The 9840-nt window shown below is 42.2% G+C and overlaps 1 protein-coding gene across 1 annotated transcript in view; it reads left to right on the top strand.

The window, feature by feature from the left end:
• LOC103397289 (calmodulin-regulated spectrin-associated protein 1-B-like) overlaps positions 1-9840 on the top strand; it is a 411725-nt gene that overhangs the window by 280302 nt on the left and 121583 nt on the right. The window lies entirely within an intron of this gene.

Raw genomic sequence — 9840 nt, 5'->3', positions numbered from 1 at the left:
TGAGCAGTTCGTGTATGGTGACAGGTCTTCAGGGGGGACAGAGCTGTGGCGCTGTATGCGTCTATAACATTAGCATACAGGAGATCCAGTGTTCTATTTTCTCTGGTGGGGCAGTCAGCACATTGATGGAAGTTATTGGGTGTATTGTCAAGTGCTGCATGATTGAAGTCACCTGTTACCAACTCGATGGCGCCGCAGACGGTCGACAGTGTTTGATGCAGCGCTCCTTCTACTGTTTTTGTGTTTTTACCCCGGTGTTTGCTCTGGTTCCCAGAACTTTTACATCAGGGATGAACTTATAAACATCCGTGCAACAACTCCACTGGATTTATTCCCCGAGTTTCGCTCCTCTTCAAAGGACCTTTTGGATTTTTTACTCAAAGGCGCCCTGGTCATTACCAAAGCAGCGACGCGACGAGCCGGTGTGCTCGTACGGCTGCGCCGCCCCGGACTTCATATACCTCTCCCCAGCATATTCCTCTCTAACATGTGCTCACTGCCCAACAAAGTAGACGAACTTCAGCTACTTGTGCATAATAACAGAGATGTTTCCTCCTCCGCTGTCCTGTGCTTCACGGAGACATGGCTGTGTGGATTGACACCAGATCCCGAGCTTGAGCTGGCTGGGTTCCAATTGTACAGAGCAACACGGAACTGGGGGTATCTGTTTTTATATAAACGGTGGCTGGTGTAGCGATGTAACAGTGATCCTATAGTACTGCTCCAGAGAATTGGAAACTTATTATCAAGTGTAAACCCTTCTATTCTCTCCTTGAGTTCGCTTCATTCATTCTGGTCGGTGTTTACATGCCGCCGCAGACCAGCGTGCAGGAAGCCCAGCGGGCGCTCGCCAACCAGATACTGTCTGTGGAGCGGACAAATCCAGACTCCTTAGTTATTGTCCTCGGGGAAATCTCAGCCACAAGCTCCAAAAGTATGTCCAGTTTATTAAGTGCCCGACTAGGGATCACTGTTACACCACAATTCAAAATGTCTATCATGCTGTTTCTCGAGCTGCACTGGGTCACTCGGACCACACCATGGTCCTTCTGATTCCTTCCTACAGGCAGAAACTGAAACAGTGCAAACCTGTAGTGATGACATCAAGGCATTGGTCCAGTGGAGCCATTGAGGCCATTCAGGCATGCTTTGATTGTACTGACTGGGATGTGTTCAGGACGGCTACCAACAGTCTGGAAGAGTACACAGAGGCTCTGACCTCCTACATCAGCTTCTGTGAGGACAGCTGTATACCATCACGAACTAGCGTGAGCTACAACAACGACAAACCCTGGTTCACAGCAAAACTCAGATGGCTAAGGAGGCTCAAGGAAGAGGCGTTCAGGAGTGGAGACAAAGAGAGTTACAAAGAGTCAAGATACAGGTTTAGCAAGGAAGTAAGGGAAGCTAAAAGACAGTATTCTGAGAAACTTCAATTATTTAAATTTTTATTTAAGGAGAGTTGTTGTCACGCTTGCCTGCTCTGGGCCGCTCTGATATGGACTCCATCGGTGCAAAATATGAACTCCCTCCAAAGAGAGCAGGAGAAATGGGAATGTCACCCCCTCACAGCTCTCAGCACATACACGCACACACGCACGCACACACACACCAGTAACCTTCAGCACTCCTCCAGCGGATCACTGTCAGATCACTATTTGCATAACTATATGCTAAGCTCAAAAGAGAAAACTAACCACCAAATTTTATGGGTCAGCTGGCTGCAACAATCAATGTTTTACCGGGTATACTAAGGAAAAGTATCTCCAACAATCATGGAGGAGGAAAACTCCTCTCCCTCCCTCTCCAGACCTCTCCCTGTCATCAAGTCAATCCACTTACTTTATTGGCTCAACTGCTTATCAGAAACACGATTTGCAAGAATTTGCTAAAAATAAATAAATACAATAAATAATGAGTAAATGCAAATTCACGAACTGCCTGAAAATTCTCCCTTTCTCTTCCCCTCTCTCTCCCTCTCTCTTTCTCCACCTAAATACGTGAGCAAACACTTTTTCATCTATTGACTTGGGAAAGAAAATCTGGCCTAATCTTTGGGGGTGCATTCAAACATTGTATCCCTTCTTTCCTTTCCCCTTTGTTCTGCCCATGCTTTTTTCCTCCGCTTCTGCTGCTGTTGCTATGTAGTCTGTGTTTCCCTCAGTTCTTTGTTGCAAGGCTCTGTATATGTTTATAAACACACAAACGGCAGAGCGCTCATGGAATCACTGACCAGCTCTCTGGGTTAGAGTGTCATTACATATTCATTGACTTGCAGAGAAACTATTTAATCCAGTGGAAACAACCCAGTCTTCAATTGTCTCCTTTCTGCTTCACTATTCTAATGAGAAGGCGCAAACTGCAAAACAAAAAACCATTTGTGGCCCCCCGGGCTTCACTTTAAAAAAAAAGAGATGTAAAAGATGGGGGCACTGTGGAGCTGCAGGTGAAGGTTGAGCATAGGTGTTGGACCACGATGGTCATTTAACAACTTAGAGCTCAATGCCCTGAAAACAGTGGAGATGACAGTGGACTTCAGGACAACCCCACCCCCATCCGTGCCCATCACCCTGGGTGATTCTCCTGTGGATACTGTGGAACACTTCCACTTCCTGGGAACCATCATCACCCAGGACCTTAAATGGGAGCTAAACATCAGCTCCCTCATCAAAAGAGTCTAACAGAGGATATACTTCGTGAGGCAGCTGAAACAGTTCTGAAACAATCTGCCAAAGTCAATGATGTTGAACTCCTACACCTCCATCATCGAGTCTATCCTCACCTCCTCTATCTCCATCTGGTACGCTGCTGCCATGGCAAAGGATCTAGGCAGACTGCTGCCGAGAATGTAATTGGCTGCAATCTACCTTCGCTACAGGACCTGTACACCTCAAGAACCCTAAAGCGAGCAAAAAAGATTGCAACCGACCCCTCTCACAACCTCTTTGAGGCGCTTCCCTCTGGCAGGAGGTTGCGGTCCTCCTGGACCAAAACCTCTTGCCACAGAAACAGCATCTTCCCATCTGCTATTAGCCTATTAGCCTGACACCCTCACTCCACCCCCCACCCACCCCTACCTGCACACACACCCCTGCACTTAAAACAAATGTTGCATTTTCTCTACTATTCTGTATATGCCCACCCATAGGCATAATTTAATTTATTTTATCAACATGTAACTTGCATACCTTCATGTACATTTCTTTTGCTGCACTGTATGCCACAACAAATTCCTCGTAGGTGAAAACCTACCTGGAAATAAAAACATTTCTGATTCTGATTATAACCATAAATGCATCAGGGTGTTAAGTCTGTAGTTTTGCCGCTGTTGAGCCAATGACGTCACAGGCCACCGCTGCATTATCTGACGGAGGGATATAAACAGCAATAATAATGGTGGATGTAAACTCTCTAGGTAAATAGTACGGACACATTCCTACAGCCAGCAGTTCAATATCCGGGGTACAAAGCCGTTCCTTCACGTTAACTTGACCGGGATTGCACCACCTCTCACTAACGTATAGCGCAATTCTGTCACCCTTCTCCTTCCCACTTTTGGAAGAGTGTCTATCCTCCCGTATCAAACCATAATCTGGGACCTCGACGCCGTTGTCCGGGATATGTGAATGCAGCCAAGTTTCACTGAAGCAAAAATGCTACACTCACGGTTCTCCTTCTGGGTCATCACCAGCGCTACAAGTTCGTCCGTTTTATTTCCCAGAGACCTGACGTTACCCAATATAATTGCAGGGACCACTGGCTTATGTTTTCTTCTTTTCTCTTTTAATTTGGCTCCAGACTTGCAACCCCAGCGTTTCCTCCGTAACTCCTGCGGGACCACAGGTCTGTCTCCTGGCAGCAGCACAGGCACAGCGCAATTCCCCCGCTACTACCGGCGGAGTTCTCTGTGACAAAGAGTAGAAAAAGTAACAGAACATAGAGAAGAGTGAAAAAAACTTAGTCCAGCCATCGTCCAAAAAGTTTATGAACAGGTTGTGCTTAGTCCACAAAAGAAAGTGAGTAACAAAAACTAGCAAACAAAATACATTTATTTTTTTTTATTCTTTGTTATATTGCAGCCATTTGCTAAACTCATTTAAGTTAATTTTTTTACCTCATTAATATCAGAGCAAATGAGAATTATGAGGTCAATGGAACTGCCTGAAAAGCTCAGAGACAGAATTGTGGCAAGGCACAGATCTGGCCATGGTTACAAAAAAAATTCTGCTGCACTTAAGGTTCCTAAGAGCACAATGGCCTCCATAATCCTTAAATGGAAAACGTTTGTGACGACCAGAACGCTTCCTAGAGCTGGCCGTTCGGTCAAACTGAGCAATCAGGGGAGAAGAGCCTTGGTGAGAGAGGTAAAGAAGAAACCAAAGATCACTGTGCCTGAGCTCCAGAGATGCAGTCAGGAGATGGGAAAAAGTTGTAGAAAGTCAACCATCACTGCAGCCCTCCACCAAGCCTCTCCTCAGTGCAAGACACATGAAAGCCTGCATGGCGTTTGCTACTGAAGGACTCCAAGATGGTGAGAAGTAAGATTCTCTGGTCTGATGAGACCAAGATGGAACTTTTTGGCCTTAATTCTAAGTGGTATGTGTGGAGCTAACCAGGCACTGCTCATCACCTGTCCAATACAGTCCCAACAGTGAAGCATGGGGGGGGGGGGTGTTTTTCAGCTACAGGAACAGGACAACCGATTGCAATCGAAGGAAAGATGAATGCGGCCAAGTACAGGGATATCCTGGACAGAAACCTTCTCCAGAGTGCTCAGGACCTCAGACTGGGCCGAAGGTTCAACTTCCAACAAGACAATGACCCTAAGCACACAGCTAAAATAACCAAGGAGTGGCTTCCCAACAACTCTGTGACTGTTCTTGAATGGCCCAGCCAGAGTCCTGACTTAAACCCAATTGAGCATTGAACAGGAGAGACCTGAAAATGGCTGTCCACCAACGTTCACCATCCAACCTGACAGAATTGAAGAGGATCCCCAAATCCAGGTGTGAAAAACTTCATCACTCCCAAAGACTCATGGCTCTATTAGCTAAAAATAGGTGCTTCTACTAAATACTGAGCAAAGGGTCTGAATACTTATGACCATGTGATATTTTGTTTTTTCTTTTTTAATACATCTGCAAAAAATGTCAACAATTCTGTGTTTTTCTTTTAATGTGGAGTGCTGTGTGTACATTAATGAGGAAAAAAAATTAACAAACGGCTGCAATATAACAAAAATAGAGGGGATCTGAATACTTTCCGTACCCACTGTATGTACATGTGCATACATATACAGTATATTTAAATGTATCTGTGTATATACAGTCCCTTCCAAAAGTATTGGAACGGCAAGGTCAATTCCTTGGTTTATGTTGTATACTGAAGACATTTGGGTTTCAGATCAAAAGATGAATATGAGACAAAAGTTCAGAATTCCAGCTTTTATTTCATGGTATTGACATCTAGATGTGTTAAACAACTCAGGACAGAGCACCTTTTGTTTGACCCCACCCACCATTCAAGTGAGCAGAAGTATTGGAACATGTGACTGATGGGTGTTTCTGGTTGCTCAGGTGTTGCCTTTTAGATTGATTGCTGAAACATTAAATAGTTCTTGTTTTTGGCTTTGGGTTCTACCTGTGAAAACTATTTGCTGTTAAGCAAACATGAAGACCAGAGAGCTGTCTATGGGAGAAAGCAAACCATTTTGAAACTGAGAGAAGAGGGAATCTGTTACAGTTGTTACTGTTGCAGCAAAACTGCAGAGCAGGATGGTCAGGTTAGGTAGAATCATAATCAGCATAAAACAGCAGACAGAGACCGACAGGCAGCTGACAACCGCATGAACAATGGTCTGAAGCTTTTACTCTGACCAACATCACCAGGAAAACCAACAGGCAGACACGTGAAGAGGTTTCAGCGTGACTCAGTGCGTCGTCTCAAAAACAGAAAAAAACTCAGGACAATCATGTAATATTTAGAAACTGGAGCTTAGGTCACTCTCTGAAGGAAGGTGTATGATCTATACTTTCTGAGAGGGGATGTTTTGGAGCTACATGGAAGGAGCCTGAAACGTTAGTCATACTCCCTACTAAGCTTTTTTTTTACTTTTTTTTAATGGATCAAATGCTCTTTTTCAAAGAAGTCTGGAACAAACTACAGAGCCTGTCAACTAAAACTCAAACTCTAGTTATCAAACCCTGTTTTCAGAAGAGTTGGTATGGTCCCTTAACAAAGTGTTTCACCATGTAGGAGGGAAATCCCAAAGGGAAGAAAACAAATTAGTGTTAGTTACAGTTTATTACAGACCTGGGCAAACTGTGGCCCGTGGGCCAGATACAGCCCACTTTCCCTTTCTCTCTCTCTCTCTCTCTCTTTCTATCATCTAAATCGAGTCCTCACTCCCAGTCCTCCTATGCTTAGTGGCCACAACACTTTGTTGCTGCTTACTGTCCCTCGCTGGGTTTCCTAATTATTATTATTTTATATTATCAATATATTTGTTTATATCTATGTTTTTGATGTTTAGATAGGAGGAAAAATTAGTAGTACATTTCTAGGGGTTTGGAACAAATTATTTGTTTTTTTTTTGTTACTTTTAACGGGGAAAATGCAATCGAGATACGAGTAAATTGACAGACAAGTGTTGTTGTGGAATGGATTAAAATTGTATCTCGGGAGTCCACTGTACTAGGTATGGTTGACTGATGTCAATCCTTCTGTTTCATGCATTACAATGAACTGTAATTTCTGTTATTGCCACTAGATGGTGGCTTATTTAAATTATTTCACCCAGCATTCTACATCCAACCAATAGTGAACCGCCCCACCGGACACCTTTTAAACCTTATTTTGGCCCATGAGTCAACTTCTAGTGTATTATATGTGCAGTTGTATTGGATTATAGTATTTCCAAAAGTTTAGAGTACAAAAGTTTTTAAGCAATTAAAAAAATATTATTGCACCCATGTTTACATCCAATTAACAGTACTCAAATGCTAACCTAAATAATATTGATGGCTTGATACGACTTTTTTACATCTGTTACCAATATCAATACTACAACTTTGGGTATCTGATGATACCGATACAATCCAGTTCCTTCTCCTCCAGCATGCCTCAAGCTGCGTGGTTCCTGTTTACGACATGTCGTGCAAAGTAGTGGAGAGTGTTTGGGCTAAGGTATCCAATCAGGCTATAGTGTTTTTTTTTGTTCGATCCTGAAATATTAATGAAAAAAAACTTACTTTATTGATGTGGCAGTTTCTATTTCATTCTCATTCAATAATGCCAAACATTTCTGCTTTCTAATTTATTTATTTATTTTTTACCTTTTTGGAGCTTGGTTCAACCAAGTTTGCAGGTGAAAGATTCTTGCTATATTTTGATCCGGGTCACAGCACCACTTGAAACCTTTCACAGGTGACAAACTTGGTTGAACCAACAGCCACTGTCTAATAAATTTGCTGTCATGGCCTTCAAGTTGAAGTGCAGAAAGTAAAAACGAGATGTCAAATGTAAAGATGTCAAATGTTATTCTTTTTTTTAAAAAAAAAAACATGTTTTTTGATGGAAGGATCATTTCATGTCTATTCATGTCAGTCTGACTCATCTTGTGGAGCAGCCAAAATAGCTGCTTTCTCACCAACACAGTTCATTTCTCCTCTTAGTCATTCTTCAACTGCAAGTAACAATCAAGAGTGGTGCAGGAGAGAATGGAGGAGGATGGAACCCCCCCCCCCATATCCATATAGAGGTACAAGTTTAAGACTGTGTCCAAACCATCAATTTAGAAGTTCAAAAGTTTGTGAGTCCACTTTTGCCTGACTGCACAGCACATAGTTGTGTAAAATTGTCAAGTCACAGTAGAGTTCTAACCACCGCAATACTGTCTCAATGGTGGTCATTCCTTACAACACTATTAAGGTGGTAAATAAAAGTGAACAAAAAACATTCTACTAATTGATTCTGAAAACTTAAAAGCTTTTTTTTTTTCAGTTTTACCTCCAACCTTCAACATTTAATAACTACCCTTGTAAGGGTCACAAGGTCATGGAGGGCCAAAACTACCTGTCATTGTCTTGCTACCACCATATGGCCTACCACCAAATCACCTTTTTTCAACAAAAATAAATGAAATACTAATAAAAATATTGGAGTAAATACAACTGGCAGTTCATCCCTGGGCAGAGGCTGTGTCTCTGCAGGCTATTTATCTAAGGCTCGCTGTTTACAAGACACTTAGTTGAACCCTGCAGTCTTTCAGCTCTTGAATTTAGGCCATCCCTACATCCATAAGACTGAACCTGAGGGACTTAAACATGGGCAGCAGTTGTCTGTCACTTATTCATCACAGTCTGGGATTAAATAGAGAAGTCCCAAAAAAAAAAAAAGTACATTATTGCAGAAAATCATGCAGCTGCTGATCATTTAAGAACAGAAAGTTCTAACACAGTTTTACCTCCATGGATACAATCAGTGTCAAATATCTGACAACTGACAATTTGAAAACTGACAACAAGCCACTACTGACACTTATCATACAAGCAAATCCAGTTGTTGTCTCCTGAGACTGTTAGGTTATAAACCTACAATAACTAGGACCTAACAAATTGCTAGAATAGATTGAAACCATGTTTGTTCACACGTAAAGTATGACTCCAACCAGAAATACAAAGGGCTTTAAAAACATAACATACTAAAACCATAACAGCCAATGAAATACTATTAAATATAAGTCTGTTTCGTTAGCGACAGCTAACTTGAGTAATCTGACAGACGTTTGTTGTGAAAGAGAATGCAAAATGTCACCAGATTACCACATTCTGATGATTTGTATTTTCCACATTAAACCTAATTATCTCTACAGTCTGTAGTACTGACGGTTGACAACTGAAATGTAAATATAATCCTAAACATCTGTTGGCCCATACATTTTCGTGCATTCTTGCGATTTAAATGAATATATTTATCTAGATGCCTTTATTTACTAACATCTTTCTGTAAAGCAGTAAGAACACTTTATCCCCACAATTTATATTTTAAATACGCCTTACTTTTGCCATTCATGTCTGGATTCTGAATGTAGCCAAACTTGATGCTTATGTTTAGGAGCGTCTTCATTAAGAAGATTGACATTGTGAGAGCCAGGGAGAAAGGAGATGCTCAACAGCTTTAGTCCTAAGATAAACAAGCCAGGGGAACATGACTTGCGTGTGTGCGCTAACAAGATGATTATGTTGGAGGCAGCGAAGTACTGCTGCCTGATACGGAGAAACAGCATCTTGTCATGTAGCAGTCTTTGCTGCCAAACTTATAAACTCTGTCTTCTATTGGAATATGATATCCGAACAGAGCAGGGAAATTATGTGCCAACAGAAGAACACCCACAAAGAAAGAAAAAGGAAAAAAGGCTCTGCACAGGCTCTGTAATAAACAAATCACAATGCCTATTTATAAAATATTATACATCTGATATTCTAAAACCACATCATATCAAACTGGGGTCAAATGGTGATACTAAATTAACATTTTGACTCTTGGGTTTTAAACCTTCAAGTTGACCTTAGAATCAGCTTACAATAACAACACATTGTAAAAAGCAAGCTCCTCCTTGAATCGCAACCTTAACGTGGTGGAGGGGTTTGAGTATACGAATGAACCTAGGAGCTATGTTGTCAGGGGCTTAACGCCCCTGGTAGGGTCTCCCAAAGCAAACAGGTCCTAGGCGACGGATCAGACAAATAGCGGTTCAACCCCCCCTTTGTGATGAAGAAAAACACAGCAAAGAGGTTCACGTCGCCCGGATTGGCGTCACCGGGGCCCCACTCTGGAGCC

The sequence above is a fragment of the Cynoglossus semilaevis genome, chromosome W, assembly GCF_000523025.1.
Source record: "Cynoglossus semilaevis isolate Cse_v1.0 chromosome W, Cse_v1.0, whole genome shotgun sequence".
Lineage (NCBI taxonomy): Eukaryota > Metazoa > Chordata > Actinopteri > Pleuronectiformes > Cynoglossidae > Cynoglossus > Cynoglossus semilaevis.
The sequence above is the reverse complement of the archived record's forward strand: the minus strand, read 5'-3'. Positions and strand labels throughout refer to the sequence as shown.